A 20672-nucleotide genomic window follows, 5' to 3' on the forward strand; every position below is an offset into this window, starting at 1 on the left:
CCCCTTGTTTTTTTGCTGATATTTAGGAAAGCAATTGACTTTGTATACTCACCTTGTATCCTGCAGCACTGCTATCATTGTTTATTAGTTCCAGGAGGCATTAATTATATATTTGTTTATTTTTATTTTATTTTATTTTATTTATTTTTTATACTTTAAGTTCTAGGGTACATGTGCACAATGTGCAGGTTTGATACATAGGTACACGTGTGCCATGTTGGTTTGCTGCACCCATCAACTTGTCATTTACATTAGGTATTTCCTCTAATGCTATCCCTCCTCCAGCCCCCCACACCCAGACAGGCCCTGGTTTGTGATGTTCCTTGCCCTGTGTCCATGTGTTCTCATTGTTCAACTCCCACCTATGATTAAGAACATGCAGTGTTTGGTTTCCTGTCCTTGTGATAGCTTGCTTAGAATGATGGTTTCTAGCTTCATCTATGTCCCTGCAAAGGACATGAACTCATTCTTTTTTATGGCTGTATAGTATTTCAAGTATTCCATAGTGTATATGTGCCACATTTTCTTAATCCAGTCTATCATTGATGGACATTGTGTTGGTTCCAAGTCTTTTCTATTGTGAATAGTGCTGCAATAAGCATACCTGTGCATGTGTATTTATAGCAGCATGATTTATAATCCTTTGGGTATATACCCAGTAAAGGGATAGCTGGATCAAATGATATTTCTAATTATACATCCTTGAGGAATCTCCACACTGTCTTCCACAATGACTGAACTAATTTATACTCCCACCAACAATGTAAAAGCATTCCTATTTCACCACATCCTCTCCAGCATCTGTTGTTTCCTAACTTTTTAATGATCACCATTCTAACTGGTGTGAGATGGTATCTCATTGTGGTTTTGATTTGCATTACTCTGATGACCAGTGATGATGAGCATTTTTTCATGTGTCTGTTGGCTGTATGAATGTCTTCTTTTGAGAAATGTCTGTTCATTTCCTTTGCCCACTTTTTGATGGGGTTGTTTGTTTTTTTCTTGTAAATTTGTTTGAGTTCTTTGTAGATTCTGGATATTAACCCTTTGTCAGATGGGTAGATTGCAAAGATTTTCTCCCATTCTGTAGGTTGCCTGTTCACTCTGATGGTAGTTTCTTTTGCTGTGCAGAAGCTCTTCAGTTTAATTAGATCCCATTTGTCAATTTTGGCTTTTGTTGCCATTGCTTTTGGTGTTTTAGTCATGAAGTCTTTGCCCATGCTTATGTCCTGAATAGTATTGCCTAGGTTTTCTTCTAGGGTTTTTATGGTGCTAAGTCTGACATTTAAGTCTTTAATCCATTTTGAGTTAATTTTTGTGTATGGTGTAAGGAAGGGATCCAGTTTCAGCTTTCTACATATGGCTAGCCAGTTTTCCTAGCACCATTTATTAAATAAGGAATCATTTCCCTATTGCTTGTTTTTGTCAGGTTTGTTAAAGATCAGATGGTTGTAGATGTGTGGTGTTATTTCTGAGGCCTCTGTTCTGTTCCATTGGTCTATATGTCTGTTTTGGTAGCAGTACCATGTATTTTTCATTACTGTAGACTTGTAGTATAGTTTGAAGTCAGGTAGCATGATGCCTCCAGCTTTGTTCTTTTGGCTTAGGATTGTCTTGGCTATGCGGGCTCTTTTTTGCTTCCATATGAACTTCAAAGTAGTTTTTTTCCAATTCTGTGAAGAAAGCCAGTGTTAGCTTGATGGGGATAGCATTGAATCTACAAATTACCTCACACAGTATGGCCATTTTCACAATATTGATTCTTCCTATCCATGAGCATGGAATGTTCTTCCATTTGTTTGTGTCCTCTTTTATTTCATTGAGCAGTGGTTCATAGTTCTCTTTGAAGAGGTCCTTCACATCCCTTGTAAGTTGGATTCCTAGGTATTTTATTCTCTTTGTAGTAACTGTGAATGGGAGTTCACTCATGATTTGGCTCTCTATTATTGGTGTATAGGAATGCTTGTGATTTTTGCACATTGATTTTGTATCCTGAGACTTTGTTGAATTGCTTATCAGCTTAAGAAGATTTTGGACTGAGATGATGGGGTTTTCTAAATATACAATCATGTCATCTGAAGACAGAGACAATTTGACTTCCTCTTTTCCTAACTGAATATCTTTATTTCTTTTTCTTGTCTGATTGCCCTAGCCAGAACTTTCAACACTATGTTGAATAGGAGTGGCGAGAGAGGGCATCCTTGTCTTGTGCTGGTTCTCAAAGGGATGCTTCCAGTTTTTGCCCATTCAGTATGATATTGACTGTGGGTTTGTCACAAATAGCTCTTATTATTTTGAGATATGTTCCATCAATACCTAGTTTATTGAGAGTTTTTAGCATAACGGCCTGTTGAATTTTGTCTCAGGCCTTTTCTGCATCTATTGAGACAATCATGTGGTTTTTGTCATTGGTTCTGTTTATGTGATGGATTACGTTTATTGATTTGCATATGTTGAGCCAGCCTTGCATACCAGGGATGAAGCTGACCTGATTGTGATGGATAAGTTTTTGATATGCTGCTGAATTCGGTTTGCCAATATTTTATTGAGGATTTTCACATCTATGTTCATCAGGCATATTGGCCTAAAATTCTTCTTTTGTTGTGTCTCTACCAGGCTTTTGTATCAGGATGATGCTGGCCCCATAAAATGAGTTAGGAAGGATTCCCTCTTTTTCTATTGATTGAAATGGTTTCAGAAGGAATGGTACCAGCTCCTCTTTGTACCTCTGGTAGAATTCGGCTATGAATCCTTCTGGTCCTGGGCTTTTTTTGGTTGGTAGGCTATTAATTATTGCCTCAATTTCAGAACCTGTTATTGGTCTATTCAGAGATTCAACTTCTTCCTGGTTTAGTCTTGGAGGGTGTATGTGTCCAGGAATTTATCCATTTCTTCTAGATTTTCTAATTTGTTTGCGTAGAAGTGTTTATAGTATTCTCTGATAGTAGTTTATATTTCTGTGGGATCAGTGGTGATATCCCCTTTATCATTTTTAATTGTGTCTATTTGATTCTTCTCTCCTTTCTTCTTTATTAGTCTTGCTAGCAGTCTATCTATTTTGCTGATCTTTTCAAAAAACCAGCTCCTGGATTCGTTGATTTTTTGAAGGTTTTTTTGTGTCTCTATCTCCTTCAGTTCTGCTGCGATCTTAGTTATTTCTCATCTTCTGCTAGCTTTTGAATGTGTTTGCTCTTGCTTCTCTATTTCTTTTAATTGTCATGTTAGGGTGTCGATTTGAGATCTTTCTTGCTTTCTCTTGAGACATTTAGTGCTATAAATTTCCCTCTACACACTGCTTTAAATGTGTCCCAGAGATTCTGGTACATTGTGTCTTTGTTCTCATTGGTTTCAAAGAACATCTTTATTTTTGCTTTCATTTCATTATTTACCCAGTAGTCATTCAGAAGCAGGTTGTTCAGTTTTCATGTAGTTGTGCGGTTTTGAGTGAGTTTCTTGATCCTGAGTTCTAATTTGATTGCACCGTGGTCTGAGAGACAGTTTGTTGTGATTTCTGGTCTTTTACATTTGCTGAAGAGTGCTTTACTTCCAATTGTGTGTCAATTTTAGAATAATTGCGATGTGGTGCTCAGAAGAATGTATATTCTGGTGATATGGGGTGGAGAGTTCTGTAGATGTCTATTAGGTCTGCTTGGTGTAGAGCTGAGTTTGAGTCCTCGATATCCTTGTTAACCTTCTGTCTTGTTGATCTGTGTAATATTGACAGTGAGGTGTTAAAGTCTCCCATTATTATTGTGTGGAAGTCTAAGTCTCTTTGTAAGTCTCTAAGTACTTGTGTTATAAATCTGGGTGCTCCTGTATTGGGTGCATATATATTTCTTCTTGTTGAATTGATCTTCTTGTTGAATTGATCCATTTACCATTATGTAGTGGCCTTCTTTGTCTCTTTTGATCTTTGTTGGTTGAAAGTCCATATTATCAGAGACGAGGATTGCAACCCCTGCTTTTTTTTTTTTTTGCTTTCTATTTACTTGGTAGATCTTTCTCCATCCCTTTATTTTGGCCTGTGTGTGTCTTTGAATGTGACATGGGTCTCCTGAATATAGCACACTGGGTCTTGACTCCTTATCCAATTTGCCTGTCTTTTAATTGGGACATTTAGCCCATTTATATTTAAGGTTAATATTGTTATGTTTGAATTTGATCCTGTCATTATGATGTTAGCTGGTTATTTTGCCCATTAATTAATGCAGTTTATTCATAGCATCGATGGTCTTTACAATTTGGCATGTTTTTGCAGTGGCTAGTACCGGTTGTTCCTTTCCATGTTTAGTACTTTTTTCAGAAGCTCTTGTAAGGCAGTCCTGGTGATGACGAAATCTCTCAGTGTTTGCTTGTCTGTAAAGGATTTTATTTCTCTTTCATTTATGAAGCTTAATTTGGCTGGATATGAGATTCTGGACTGAAAATTCTTTTCTTTATGAACATTAAATATTGGCCTCCACTCTCTTCTGGCTTGTAGGGTTTCTGCTGAGAGATCCATTGTTTGTCTGATGGGCTTCCCTTTGTGGATAACCCGACCTTTCTCTCTGGCTGCCCTTAACATTTTTTCCTTCATTTCAACCTTGGTGAATCTGACAATTATGTGTCTTGGGGCTCCTCTTCTTGAGGAATATCTTTGTGGTGTTCTCTGTATTTCCTGACTTTGAATGTTGGGCTGCCTTGTTAGGTTAGGGAAGTTCTCCTGGATAATATCCTGAAGTGTGTTTTCCAACTTGGTTTCATTCTCCCTGTCACTTTCAGGTACACCAATCAGATGTAGATTTGGTCTTTTCACATAGTCCCACATTTCTTAGAAGTTTTGTTCATTTCTTTTCACTCTTTTTTCTCTAATTTTGTCTTCTCGCTTTATTTCGTTAATTTGAAATTCAATCACTGATATCCTTTCTTCCACTTGATCGAATTGGCTACTGAAGCTTGTGCATGCATCTGAAAGTTCTCGTGCCATGGTTTTCAGCTCCATCAAGTCATTTAAGGTCTTCTCTACACTATTTATTCTAGTTAGCCATTCGTCTAATCTTTTTTCAAGGTTTTTATCTTCCTTGCGATTGGGTGAGAACATGCTCCTTTAGCTTGGAAAAGTTTGTTATTACCGACCTTCTGAAGCCTACTTCTGTCAACTCATCAAACTTGTTCTCCAACCAGTTTTGTTCCCTTGCTGGCAAGGAGTTGCTATCCTTTGGAGGAGAAGAGGAGCTCTGTTTTTTGGAATTTTCAGTTTCTCTGTTCTGGCTTCTCCCCATCTTTGTGGTTTTTTCTACCTTTTGTCTTTGATGTTGGTGACCTACATGGGGTTTTGGTGTGGATGTTCTTTTTGTTGATGTTGATGCTATTCTTTTCTGTTTGTTAGTTTTCCTTCTAACAGACTCTTCAGCTACAGGTCTGTTGGAGTTTGCTGGAGGTCCACTCCAGACCCTGTTTACCTGGGTATCACCGGCAGAGGCTGCAGCAAATATTGCTGCCTAATTCTTCTTCTGGAAGCTTTGTCCCAGAGGGGCACCCACCTGTATGAGATATCTGCTGGGCCCTACTGGGAGGAGGTGTTTCCTAGTCAGGCTACGCAGGAGTCAGGGACCCATTTGATGAGGCAGTTTGTCCATTCTTGGAGCTTGAATACCATGCTGAGAGAACTACTGCTCTCTTCAGAGCTGTCAGACAGGGACGTTTAAGTCTGCAGAAGGTGTCTGCTGCCTTTTGTTCAGATATTCCCTTTCCCCAGAGGTGGAATCTACAGAGGCAGTAGGCCTTGCTGAGTTGCAGTGGGCTCTGCCCAGTTCATGCTTTTCTGGCCACTTTGTTTACACTGTGAGCTACTCAAGCCTCAGCAATGGCAGATGCCCCCCCCCCCATCAAGCTGCAGCATTGCAGGTTGATCTCAGACTGCTGTGCTAGCAGTGAGCAAGGCTCTGTGGGTGTGGAATCTGCCGAACCAGGCACGGAGGGTATCTCCTGGTCTGCCGGTTGCTAAGACCATGGCAAAAGTGAAGTATTTGGTCAGGATTGTACTGTTTCTCCAGGTACAGTCTGTCAGGGCTTCCCTTGGCTAGGAAAGGCAAATCCCCTGACCCCTTGCTCTTCCTGGGTGAGGTGACACCTCATGGTGCTTCAGCTCGCCCTCTGTAGGCTGCACCCTCTGTCTAACCAGTCCCAGTGAGATGAAGCAGGTACCTCCGTTGGAAATGCAGAAATCACCCATCTTCTGCATCGATCTCACTGGGAGCTGCAGACTGGAGCTTTTCCTATTCAGCCATCTTGGAAGTGCCCCCGTCTTGTGATTTTAATTAATATTTTTCTTATTGCAAGGCTGGATGTGGTGGCTCATGCCTGTAATCCCAGCAATTGAGAAGCTGAGATGAGTGGATCACTTGAGGCCTGGTGTTTGAGACCAGCCTGGCCAACATGACAAAACCCCATCTCTATTAAAAATATATAACCTAGCCAGGCATCGTGGAGCACACTGTGGTAATCCCAGTGACTTGAGAAGCTGAGACATGAGAATTGCTTGATCCTAGGAGGCAGAGTTTGCAGTGAGCCAAGATTGCATTACTACACTCTAGCCTGAGCAACAGAGTGAAACTCTGTCTCAAAAAAAAAAAATAATGTTTTTCTTATTGCTAATAATGTGTCAGGCCTCTGAACCCAAGCTAGGCCATGATATCCCCTGTGACCTGCATGTATACATCCAGAAGGCCTGAAGCAACTGAAGATCCACAAAAGAAGTGAAAATAGCCAGGTCCTGCCTTAACTGATGACATTCTACCATTGTGATTTGTTCCTGCCCCACCCTAACTGATCAACTGATTTTCTGACAATACATCCTCCCCACCCTTAGAAGGTACTTTGTAATATTCTCCCCACCCTTGAGAATGTGCTTTTTAAGAAGATCTATCCCTTGCCCACAAAAAATTGCTCCTAACTCCACCGCCTATCCCAAACCTATAAGAACTAAAGATAATTCCACCACCCTTTGCTGACTCCTTTTTTGGACTCAGCCCGCCTATACCCAGGTGAAATAAACAGCCTTGTTGCTCACACAAAGCCTGTTGGTGGTCTCTTCACATGGACGTGCGTAAATTATGAACCATTTGTATCTCCTTTTTAAATAAAATGGCTGTGGTAGTTTTTTAGGTTAAAGAAATTGCATTACCTCTTTTTTTTTCTTAATTACTGATTTGTAGGAGTACTTTACATATTCTGGTTATGAGTCTCTTGTTTGGTATTTGTATTGCAAATATCTTCTCTCACAATGTACTTCATCTTTTTACACGTTCTGTGGTTCCTTGGACGCATAAAATTTTTAAATAAAAAAAGAAATTTATAAATATGGGTCTTAGTAGTTTTTTGGCTCCTGTTTCAGAAACCTTTTCTTACCTCAGTGTTATCAAGATAATATCTTGTGTTTTTATCTAGAATATTTTTCTTATTCTTACTACCTTCCTCATTTAGAACTACTAATCTGAAATTGACTTTTTTTTTATTTGCTAAAATGTGCGATAAGGTCAATCTTAATTTCCTCCCATATAGATATTAAATTGACACAGCTTCATTTATTGAAAAAACAATACTTTCCTCATTGCATTGTTGAGACATTTTATCATAAATTGTCTTCCTACTTATGAACATAGAACATCTCTCTGTTTATTTAGTTATTTTGTATGTAGTATATTGGTAGATATAATTATATATTCTCTATTTTTTTCTGTTGTTCTATTTGTCTATCTTTGTGCCATTACCACAAATGGTTTAGTTACTGTAGCTTTATAATGAGTCTAGCTTTATGGTAATATAAAAGTCTTCCAACTTTGTTCTGATTCAAGAATATTTTTGCTATAGTTAGGCTTTTGCATTTCCATGAAGATTTTGAAGCAGCTTGTCAATTTCCAAATAAAGATTCTTCTGGGTTTTTCACTGCGGTTTCATGAGATCTATGAATTAATTTGAGGGAATTGACATTTCTGTTATAGCAGTCTTCCAATCTGTGTCTATCCCATGATTAATGAGGTCTTCTTTAATTTATCTCAGTGAAGTTTTATAGTTTTCTATGTAGATGTTTTACTCACATTTCATTAAATTTATTGCTAGATGTTTGATGACTTTGATGCTGATGTAATTATCACTTTAAAACTTTCATTTTTATTACTAATATTCAGAAATAGTTGATTTTTATTTATTGAACTATTATCCAGTGACTTTTTAAATTAAATTTACTTATTAATTCTTATAGCTTATCTGTATATTATTTTGGGTTTTCTACACATACAGTAATTTATCATTGAGTAGAGTTATTTTATTCTCTTTTTACTTGTTATGTTTTTGTTTCTTTTGCTTGCTATATTTTATGAATTAATTCCTCCAGACAATTATTAAATGGCAGTGATAGAAGATTTTATTGTCTCATTTTTGATTGCATAGAGAAAGTTTTCAACTTTTATCATTGTTATGATCCTTGGTTTTTTGCAAATGCATTTTTCACATTATATTTTCAGTTGCTAAAACTTTTTTTGGTTTTCTTAAAGTTTAAGTTTAAAATTTGATGTAATTATTTTGCATTTAATTTTGTCAAATGTTTTTAATGTATACTTTGAGATTACCATATATACTTTTTGTTTATTCTGTTGAAATGATGTTTTTTACTGACTTATTTTATGATGTCAACCAACCTTGCATTTTTGGTATAAATCTCATTTTTTCATGATACATCACATTTCTTTTATATTAGTCTAATTTATTTGGTAACATAAATGTTTTGTATACATGTCTTTATAAGGAAGTTTGGCTTATGCTATTCCTGTTTTTTCATGTCTTTGACAGGTTATGGTATCAAAGTTATGCTGTCCTCATAAAACATAGTAAATAGTATGGGGAACAAGGCTCTTGACCCCCTTAATGGTTCACAGAAAAATCAGTGACATGCAGAAGATTGATTAATAGGAGAAAAGGCATACAAATTTATTTAACATATATACATGGGAGCCTTCAGAATGAAAATCCAAGCCTCCAATCAAGTATAAAACATTTTATAACATTTTAGGACTACAGAAAAAGTGGGGCTTGGAACCTAGTAAAGTAGGTTATGAGATGTGGCAGAAAGGGAATTCTGTTGAGGGGCAATAAATGATTACTAGAGAGAAAAATTGGAAGGGGAACAGAAATTAACTTATAAATAGTTATCTTTGTAATTTAAATGGCCCTTGGAGAAAATCTTTATCTTAAAAAAGGGTCTGTTCAGCTTTGATTACATTTTTGGTCTTCTTTTCTGTAATGGATAATGAGATGACAAGGAGGGGAACAGGAACCATTCTCCTTGGTGGGTCAGTACTAACTTTACGTAGATAGAAGAAAAATTTCTTCTAGGACTTGTGGATCTCTAAGGTTTTAATTCAGAATACTTATTATAAAAGGCAATCATATTTTGGGGTGAAATTGATTCCTTTCAGTAGTGTTTCCTCATTTTTAATTTTCTGTATTATTCGAAAATTGGTATTTTTTCCTTTCTTAGATTTTGGAAAACGTACCAATTAAGCAATGAAGACTGATTTTTTTTTGATAAAAAGTTTTCATATTCTATATATATGTATATGTGTACATATATATATATTCTTTTATTAAGTAAGGACAGTACTATTCAGATTTGCAAACCCCCATTTTTGTTGACAATTTTAGTAAATTGTGTTTGCAAGGAATTCATCCCTATTTTTTGACTCATGGCTATTTAAAAGTGTTTTAATTTTTTCAAATTTTAAAATTATATATTATTATTGATTTTTAGCTTAATTCTTCTTCTGCTGTTAGAGAACATACTCAATTTAACTTCAGTTCTTTACATTGATGGGTCTTAAATTGATTTCTCAAACTCTCCATTTTCCCTTAGTTTCAGACATTAACACACACATATACCCTTTCTTTTGTTTTATTTTGTTTTTTTTTTTTGGGGGACGGAGTCTCGCTCTGTCGCCCAGGCTGGAGTGCAGTGGCCTGATCTCAGCTCACTGCAAGCTCCGCCTCCCGGGTTTACGCCATTCTCCTGCCTCAGCCTCCTGAGTAGCTGGGGCTACAGGCGCCAGCCACCTCGCCCGGCTAGCTTTTTGTATTTTTTAGTAGAGACAGGGTTTCACCGTGTTAGCCAGCGTGGTCTCGAACTCCTGACCTCGTGATCCGCCCGTCTCGGCCTCCCAAAGTGCTGGGATTACAGGCTTGAGCCACCGCGCCCGGCCTACCCTTTCAAATAGTATTCTAGAAAGATAAATCAGAGAGAGGCCTACTTATCCATCATTGCAATCTTAGGAACACTAATGTTTATGAGGAGAAAGAGGACACAACTAACTGTAACAGCCTGATGGGTTCTTCTTGCTCACTGCTCAGAAAAGTCAATGCACTGAGACCAGCAGGTTTTGCAGCAAAAAAGGGTTTAACTATTGCAAGGCCAGCCAAGCAGATGAATTGGAGACAATTCTAAAATTCACCTCCCCAGAACCTTGTAGACTAGTATTTTTAAGGATAATTTGATGAACAGGGGGCAAGGGAATGGGTGCTGATGATTGATTGGGGATAAAATCATAGGAGTGTCCAAAACGGTTTTTGAGCATGTGCTGAGTCCATCTGTGGGTGGGAGTTATGGGACTGGTTGAGCCAGTTTCCTGCTATGTGTCGCAAGTCTGAGTGGCATCAGGTGGTCTGCCCAAATGCAAATGTCTGGAAAATGCCTCAAAAACCAATCTTAGGTTGTGACAATGGTGATGTTATTTATAGGAGCAACTGGAGAAGTTAAAAATCTTGTGACTTTCACAACAATGTCTGATGATTTTTGAATGATGCTTACATCTTAGCAGAATTCAGGCCCTGCGCATAATCCTAAATTGTGCTCTTTCATTAGTCTTACAAAGGCAGATTCAGTCCTTGGAGGGTAGTCAGTTTGGGGAGGGATTCTTATCATGCTTGGTTCAAAGTTAAATTATTAACTAAATCTCTTCCATGGTTAGCTTGGCCTACAACCAGGAATGAGCAAAGACAGTTAGCTTGTGAGGTTAGAAGCAAGAGGGAGTCAGCTATGTGAGATTTCATTCACTGTCATAATTTTTGCAAAAATGGTTTTATAAGGAGAAAATGAAAGATCAGTTGGGAGAAAGCACTTGTCACTTCCAAAAAAGCTAAGAGATAAGAGCTCCAGAAGAGAGCACAGACCTTTGCCCCAATAGATGTGTATTAAGTGGTTCAAATATCACTCTTTCCCATAATAATAAGATATTTAAAAAAAATTTGTGGCTGAAGCAGCCTTTCTGCCTTCCTATCCTGATGGAAGGCTTTTGAAAATCATATCTTCTATCATAGTTCCCCAAACCATTAAAATCCAAATTGGCAGAGCGTTAAAGTGTAGGGAATGAACAGAGTGACTAGAGGTATCACCTCTCTCTCTTTCAAAAGACAAAAGCAAAAGTCAAAGAAACTAGCAAGGAAACAAACAAAATATGTGGGAAGAAAACTCTTATAAATCTTGGCTTGAAGGAGAAAATAAGACCAAACTCTAGGGAAAATTTCTGGAGCATGTAAAAATAGGAAATGGGCAAGCATAAGGAAAGCTTTAGTTTACAGGAGATACCAAAATGAACTTTTTTCTTAGGTTAAAGTCTTTAATGAGCTTTTCCCAAGCTTTTCCCAAAACTCACACATTTTCCGGTTTGAAGTCGTTAGCATATCACAGGCATGCCCCTTTTCTAGTATGTTAAATTGTGATAACATTTCAATAGAAGAAGTGGGAACCTGACCTGCTGTTTTTCACTTCTTTCCTCATTTACATACTTGAGGGTTCAGGAAATAAATTTAAGAAGCACATGGCCTTTTAATTTTCCTTTCCAAATTTCCAACATTTTCTGGTAGCTTAGGTACACTTTTTTTTTTAAAGAAACTGCAATAGACTATTTATATAAGATACACTTAGAGAATATGCCTAATGCTTTTTCTCAAGACTACTGTTTTGCTAGATTTTCACTTTGGGGGTTTGTTACATCTTAGGAGACAGAATTTGACCAGGAGTGAACTGTATAACCGTAGAACTCTGATGGATTTTAATAGTGAAGGCAGCATGTGATATCTTCTTGTCTACTTTCTAGAGAGAATGGTCATGTTAGTGCTCAGGCTTTGGTTCTGCTAAGGGCGTTGGTGAGTTTGGTAAAAGAAGAGTACCATCCCTTAGTTAGTGTTAAGATTTCAGAAGAAAGGAGAAGCTAGTCTGCCTGGAGGAACTTAGAGGGTGAGAGTCGGGTTGGAGTATATGCTCTGGATAAAGGACATAAGAAACAGGAGTGGAAGGAAAAAGATGATGGGAGGAGACTGATGTTTCTCATCCCAGCAAGCATATATATCTTGAGTAAATTCTTTTAAAACTGGTGAAGTATTTGAAATGAGTAGGTTTTTGTGGAAACTGAAGAAAGGGTTGAACTGCATGCCCAGAGAGATGTATGGAAGAAAACAAGACAGACTATAAGAATGATGAAAGTAAAGTTTCCATCAACCCCTAGAGTTTTGCAGGAATCATGAGGCAACCATCAGACATCCGGCGGCTGAGGAGTGGGCTGGGGCTCATGCCAAGTAAGCATTGGTCTCCAACGGGTAAGCGGCTCCATCTGACATGTCTCACGTTTATGTGACGTTTCCTATTCCCCCCCCCCCCCCAGTTTTTTCTCTCTTCACACTTTTAAGCTGATGATTTCTACATCTTTATCTTCAGCTGCATTTTTTCCTCCATGAACCTGATTAGTATTTTCAACTACATATAGGAGATCCATAATCAGATAAACTGCAGGTGTATCAAGCTCACAAATTCACTAGTGTTTCCATTGCTTTCCTTAACTTTCAAATTTCAACTGTTTCCATATATAGTGCTCTGTATTTTGTTTAATAGTAACATAGCCAACCCATGATACACTGGGTGCAGTGCACCCGTGGCTTCTAATTAGGTTTGACCAATGAAAGGCAGGTAAGAGGTAAGAGGGCGGAGGGAGAGAGACAGTTGGGTTCCCCTGCCACTTCTGTGTTTTGGAATTGCTCTTCTGGCCGTGGCTACCTCCACAACTGTATCTCTTGCCAAGGGTGCCTTTCCCACAGCTTCAGCTCTCATCCAGCTTTGGTAAAAACATTTCTTCTTTTTGTTGTTTCAGGCCTAAGTAATGACTTCCTGCTGTTGCTTATTTCTGGGTATCTAAGTATCTCCTCTTATTTTATTTAATTTTGCCCCTACTGCTACATATAATCTCTTCATTAAATTCTCCTTAGATTCCCTGCCTAGCGTGCTTTCTGTTTCCTGCTAAACCTTGACTCTTACAGTTGTCTTGGTGTCTCCCAAATTCAAAACCGAGCCAACCACTCTGGTTCCTGTAGCTCATGTTGCCTTCAACAGAAAATCTCTGCTCCAGCCCCAGCTCCTTGGGATTCAACTCTGACTTTAGTCCCTTTAGAGTATCCTGGTTTAGGTTCTTTAACCCCCAAAGTAATTAAGGCATTTTAAGATGTGCAAACTTTTACCTAAAAAAGGTGCCTAGAATTTAAAGCCTTATCTCTGCGAGTTCCAACCAACTGCCTATCACTTTTCTTTCACTCACTCATTTATTTATTTTTTATAAATTGCACGAGGTTAGGAATTCATTCTCTCTATTATTTACTTTATTTCCAGAGCCTAACAAAGTACTCATTACATTTTAGGCACTTGATGAGTGTTTGTTAAATGAGTGATTGAATAAATGGATGAATGAATGAGATTTCCAGAAATAACTTTTGCCTGCCATATATTGTGCGTTTTAGTCCTGGGTTCATGTGGTCAATTGTTTGCAAGGATGGCTACAACACTGCCTGCTATCTCTGTGTGTATGCTCCCTTGCCAGGTGACTTTGCCAGTCCTCCCATGGTATGGTGGCATCTGTCTTCCCCTCATCTGTGCCTCAGCTAGCCCTCTGACTTTCTTTGACCATCAAAACTTGGTGGAAATGATGTTGTGTGAGGGAAGGCTGTCAGAGGACTTGCAGTTTCACCCTGGGATAGCTGTAGGAAGGTTGTCTAGCTGACTGGAGGAGGAGATCCCACGTGGAAGAGGACCAACCAACCCCAGCTGACAGCCAGCACCTGAGTGAAGCCAGTATCTTGTAGCCTGCCAACCATTGTAGATGAATGGAGCCACAAGAATGATCCCAAGTGAAGGCTCGAGAGAGGCCACCCAACCAACCCACGGAATCATATTACATAATACATTGTTGCTTCTTTAGGCACATGACTTAAAAGATGACATGACTTTAAAGATTAATAAATCAATATCTTTCCCTTTAAGGAACATATAATCTACTGGGAAAGACATATCACATACACTAAAAATTACCGGGTTTTGTTCCAGTAGATTATGGATACATTTGTAAAATCTTTTTCCTGGAGTTGTGAATAATTCTTGGCAGCTAGGAAAAGGACATCTAACAAAATAAAATGAAGACAGAAAGACCTTGAAAAAAATCACATTTGGACTAATACACGTGAAATATTGGAAACAGGGGGAGATATACATACATAAAGCCAGGAAATTGGAGCCATTTATTTAATGCATTATTTGGGAAGGAAGTATGAATTTAGCACTGTTGTAACCATCTCAGTTTTCCTCCATGAATGCATGCAGGAAGAATATATTTACACTGGGTTCTATACAGATATTATATATATATTTCATATACAGGCTCTGACAGACTCAATTCAGAGTGAAGAGTAAGCTTTCAGATACTTTTCATTGCATTTATATTATAAACTCCATTTGGTGGGTGAATATCACTGTAAGCCTCAGCATTCATATGCTAATGTTATAAGTTGGAGTTGTCAAGAGAATTATGCACAGGCTTGAGTACATGTGTGTGTGAGTGAGTGATATTTGTGTTTGCCAAAGCAGCATGTGCTCCTAAAGGGAGAGTGTGTCTTATCTTACTAGCTGTCTGGTCTCAGTTTCTCTCTCTAATGTGCCAGGAAGAAAATGTCTTCATCACTGAATATTTTGGTGATGCACAGATTCCAGGATGCCTTCCAGTGGTATGAGACATCTGTGTGTGTGTGTGTGTGTGTGTGCTGTGTATGCCTATGAATGCCTATGTGCTTGTGTGGGCATACACGTGTGTGTACATATATTTATTAGGAATAGGATATTAAGATAATTTTTGATTTTGCATTCTCATCATTTCATGCTATATTTGTAAACATTCTCTCAGATTTGAACTCTTGGCTGAATAATATTTATGAGACAATTTAACGTTCCACAGACAGAAGGGAAATGCTCTGGGATTTCACTGTTAATACTTAAATTGATCCTATGTTTCTGTAAGAACAATAACTGTATTTAATAAAGCCTTTTCGGTATATCTTAAATTTTCATATCCTTATAACAACAATAAGAAGCAGAAGGATGGATTTTAACATAATTGGAAGGTAGAGTTTGAGCAGTGAGATCATAGGAGAGAGCATGGGGAAGGTCAGTTCATGTGAGGCCAGGAATGCTCTACTAAAGTCTTGGATGTTATTCTCTGGGCAGTAGGCTGGTCACTGATGGATTATTAACTAAGAGGTAAGATGACTGAATTCAACATTTTGGAAAGTTTACTCAGGCAGGACTGTGGAGGAACGAACTGTCTGAATGAAACTGGCTGCTCTTTCTCACCAAGCTAACTGAGACATTTTATCCACAATCAAATATTTCTGAGCAAGTCCTTTAAAAACTAGAATGTGGAGCAATGTTTCTGAAAGTGTGATTCTGGGTCTACCTGCATCAGAATCACCCAGAGGATGCTTGCTGAAGAGGCTAATTTCTGAATTAGTACCTTTGCAGATTGTTAATATTTCATTCTGACTTTGTTCAAACTGCTCTCTTGTCCAGAACACTCTCTTGTCCTTCTTCTCCATCTATTAGGTTGAACACACATCCATTTTTTTTTTTTTTTTTTTTTAACCTAGCTATAGTCTTGCTTCCTTCAGGGAGTCAGTCTTGAATTCGGGTAGAATTGACCACTTTCTCTATTATGTTCCTACTGCCCCTTTTAATTATTTCTACAAACAATCCGTAGTGACACGTTAATACATTTATTTGTTCATATTTGTATTCTTTCCACTGGATATTTTAGGGGACAGTGATGATGACATATGTCTTTGTTTCTCCTAAGCTTAGATGCTCATAAACACAGTGGAATGAATACATGAATAAATGACGATTTCTTGGTCTTATCTACACCTCTAATCTTTCTCTGGCTAGTTGTGTTTAATATGACAAGTGTTTATGGAATGTTTATTTTATGCCTAATTCTGTGCTTACTGCTAATGGAAGATGGTTTTCACTTGGTTCAATGTAGCACATCCAGTTGAAACTAATATGCTGGTGTTGTATGCCATCATGCTATGGACATTTTCCAGGTCAAGAGATTAACATCAGCTCATGATAGCTCAGATGGCTAGGTGCAGGATTTCAGATTCATAAATGGACCTTGAGGGTTCGGTAAAACTTGAAAAGGTGAGGAGAGAGCATTACATTCATAGTCAATATTCAAGTAGGAATGTAAATGGAAAGAATACAAGTTCACAATAAAAATGGAGGGTGAAAAAAGATTAATAAATTGAAAACAGTGACAATATGTAAGTATGAAGAATAAATAGACAATTCTTGAAGGAAAATAATTGGAATTCCTGACAACATCTAAGAAAATAATTTTGTTTTACAAAATGGAACAAATGTGGTGTAAACAGTGGGAAGCAAAAAAAAAAAAAGCAAATGAAAATATTTAAAGCCACGGATTTGTCTAAATTGCTTCAGGGCATCTTCTCTAAAGAATGAAGCTGTACATGACATGACGGGTCACTGTGCCCATTTTCAATTTTTGTTATGATTAATTGTGACTTCAAAATGGATCTGAAACCTGCAGCCCTAATCCACTGGAACAAGTGAGGCCTGTCCTTCAGGTTACACCAGAGCTTGTAGTCCTGGGATCCCTCATCAGGGAAGCTCTGTGGGGAGCTGGCATAGTCTATCTTGTAATACAGAGGAGCTTACTAGCCACCTCAGGAGCTGTTTCAAAGGTAGAGTGATGCCTAGTCTAGGTCCCAGTCACAGATCTTCAGACGTGGCCAAACTCCTATTCTGCTTATGAGTTTTTGGAAAGTATGGTACTTTTACTAAGTGCATTTAAATTTCCTTATCTGTGAACAGTGTTTGGTGATAGCCTTCTGTTGACCTTTGCCATTGAGAACTTTGACTCCAAGAGTTAGTCAAGAATGAAGTCTATTATTTTTTCCTGGGTAGCCTCCTCTGTGACTTTGGTCTCTCCAGGCTTGTAATGGTAGCACCATCGGGTATGTGAAGCAGTCTGGGACCTTCTGCTTATGTGCTTCCAAAGAGGATACATGAAGTCGATGGATACCAAACGGCAGAAGAATTGTGCAGAGAAGCAAAGGCTAAGGCAGGTGCACTTGGCTGGTCATGCCTAAAACCCAAAGAAAGTTGAACTGTGTATCACTGAGATATCACAAGAAAAATGACATACATAAATTTAGAGAAAGAAATATTGAGCTAACATGGCTTAAGGTTTGTGAATGATGGGACTAGATAAATGAGAAGTAAATTGCCAGGACAACTTACAAGATTTCTGTCTCGTGAAAGTTCTCAAAGATTCATTATATTTCATTTCTCTGTGATGGCTGGCTCCATAAATTTTGGGCAAAAGCAGGATTGGGGATAAAGACCCACACTTATAGTCTGTGAGTTTTGTGCCTACCTTGAAGACTGTTGATTCTGCCAGTTATACCTTGGAAGCTGTCATGAGTGTGTGTGTTTTTTTTTTTTTTTTTTTTGATTCGGGAGGGGATTCTTTCAGAATGGCCATGTATAGATTTGAGAGTTGGAGAGGGTGTGGTTCAACCTCATGCTGCACCATTTGCAGAGGGCACTCCCTCAAATGACCTTCCTTAATATTTATTCTACTTTAAAACTGAGATTTAGCTGACAAACTACATGAATTACTACATCTTTTTATTTGCGTGAAGCAGGGACAGGAAATTTATGGAATAGGAAGTGATAAATCAAAGACATGGGGCTGAATAAGAAATGACTCTCTCAAACTTTTTTATTTGTTGATGCACCGGCAAAAACTGAACAGGCTAGAAAAGCGAAGACAGTAAAATACTGCTGAGTTCCTTCTCGAAACACACAACATAAATGTAATGCATTATATTCATTTATGCTCCTAGAAGGCACAATTTTTTTTGAGTGCTTGAAAGAAAAGATGATTTGATATGTAGGAAAAGAGTGCTAGAAGAAACTTTTAAAACATTTGCCACTGGAGCATCACTTCAAACCTGTCAGAAATGAGTGCAGGAAACAGGAAACTTCTGCCTTGACAATGTTTTTGGAAAAATGGGCCAACTAAACAAATATCATTTGAAGGCAGTAAGGAGCAAAATGCTCAAAAACACAATTTTATTTCCTTTTACAAATTCTTCCCCCAGAGATTTTAGTCACTCACAAAACAGATGTCATTTTTGAAAATGCAGAATTGCAAAACACAAAAAAATCAGCATCCTTCAAGAATACTGTTGTGCTTTCTTCTTATTTGCTGGTAGAAAACATGTGTGTCTTGAATACCAATTATCTTTTCAGTTCAGTATTTTCTTGAGAGAACAAAAACTTTCTGGTACAGCTGCAGAGTACAAACAAAATGGTATCAGAGAAGAGCAACTAGCACCTTGGAACCAGCTGTTTATGCTATTTTGTCATCATCTCTTTAACCCTCTGTGTCCTGAATAAAAGTGGGGAACAATCTGTAATATAATTGTGTGTGTGTATGTGTGTGTGTGTATGTATGGGTGTGTGGGTACATGCATGCATGCATGTGGGTTTAAAGCTTTCTCAGCTTACATTGTATGCAGTGCTGTGAGAAGACAGACAAACCTGTGCTCTAGTTCCAGGTCTGCCACTTGTTAGTTGTGTGACATTGGGAACTCTATTTAACTTTTCTAAGCTTCACTTTTCTCACCTGTAAAATGACTGTAATGATGTTGACCTCACAGGGTTGTTATGAGAATTAAGACAATGCATGTTAAAGTACTTAGTGTACCACGTGCTACGTAATAGGTGCTCAATGGAGGCTAGCTATTATGAGATTGCAATCTATTTGAGGTCAAGGTCTTATTTTTGTGTCCTGCTCGAGGTTCTTTTTATAGTGATAGGCACAAAGAATATTTGATATTCAGATAATTGTTCCTCTGAAGCATCTCATAAATATCTGAGCACCTACTGCATGTCAGCACTTTACTGTGCTATGGTAATTTTCCAATAAACCTGTATAATTGTGTCATTATTGCAGTTTCACCAGATACAGGAAAGCGACATGCAGACAGGCTTAAGAAATTGCCCAAGTTCAAGTCAATTAGTGGTAGAATGAGAGTTCAAATCCAGTCTTCACATTTTAAGTCTAGCATTCTTTCCAGAGAAACTTCCTAAAATGAAACAAAATAAAACAACCATAACAACAAGATAAAACTAAACCAATAGGGTTGAGGATATATTAGTGTATCGCATTATGCACTCAGTGGAAAAGTCAGCCTGCAAAACCAGTGGAAGGCAGGTAGCCTCTGGGGCTCTGATTTAATCAAGAAGCCTCAGAGGTGCAACTGTTCAAATGGGAGATTTACTAGGATCTGGAGGTATGGAGCCAGAGAATGCTTCCAATTGAAATTATAATTTCATCTTTCCAATCCACAGAAAGTGCATTAGCTCTAATTTATGTTATTCTTAGCCAGGCTCATCGACACCTTTGATGTTTTGGAGGGGTCCATTAGCTTTCAGAAAAGAAAATTTACAGGAAGCTACATCACATGTGGAACACCTTTATTAACATGTTGCTAAGAACTATAAACATTTTAAGGAAAGCAATTTTTTAAATAAAAGACTTTATTCCATACCTTTTAGCTCCATGCAGACTAAGAGAGTCTTTAAAAAAGCAAAAGAGTAAAGTACAAAGTAATAAAGTAAGGTATTGTATTTCTCTAGTGTGAATGAAATTGGTGAAAAAAAATGGTTTTTTCACAAGCTCCTTCAAAATAAAATCAATGGGGAAGAAACAGCAAAGAATAAACAAACCATTTACTTCCCAGAAAGAGGAATATTTTTAGATGAAATGTTGAGTCCAGGAACAAGAACAACATGATATTTCTCTCATTGCCTCTCTTCTCAGAAGGCATTTAAAAGTTTTTTTTTTTTTTTTTTAAAAAAAACAAGATCAGGGCAGCTGACTTTGAAATTGAGTTCCCTAATACCATACACATGGTGTTTGGAAGCTGAGGCTCAGATACCTCTGGGCTGCCTGGGATATGGCTGTCAGGGCTGCATGATGAAGACAGTAGCTGTGAGGAAGGGAAGGCTGGCCTGTCAGGGACAGTGTCTACCAGCCAGGCCAAAGCTGAGCTGGAGGAAGGCCCCAAAAGAACCCCTTCCACACCCTAGATTGGAATCACAGTCCTTTGCACAAAGGCCTCTTGCTGCTGGGTGTTATAGGCCTTTTGTCTCCTAGATGTTTTCTCTGCCTATCCCCACCTCTCCAAGGAAAGCAAAATGAATTTGTATTCATTTTCTTTTCTGTTTTTTTTTTTTTTTTTTT

This window comes from Piliocolobus tephrosceles, chromosome 7 (assembly GCF_002776525.5).
Source record: "Piliocolobus tephrosceles isolate RC106 chromosome 7, ASM277652v3, whole genome shotgun sequence".
NCBI lineage: Eukaryota > Metazoa > Chordata > Mammalia > Primates > Cercopithecidae > Piliocolobus > Piliocolobus tephrosceles.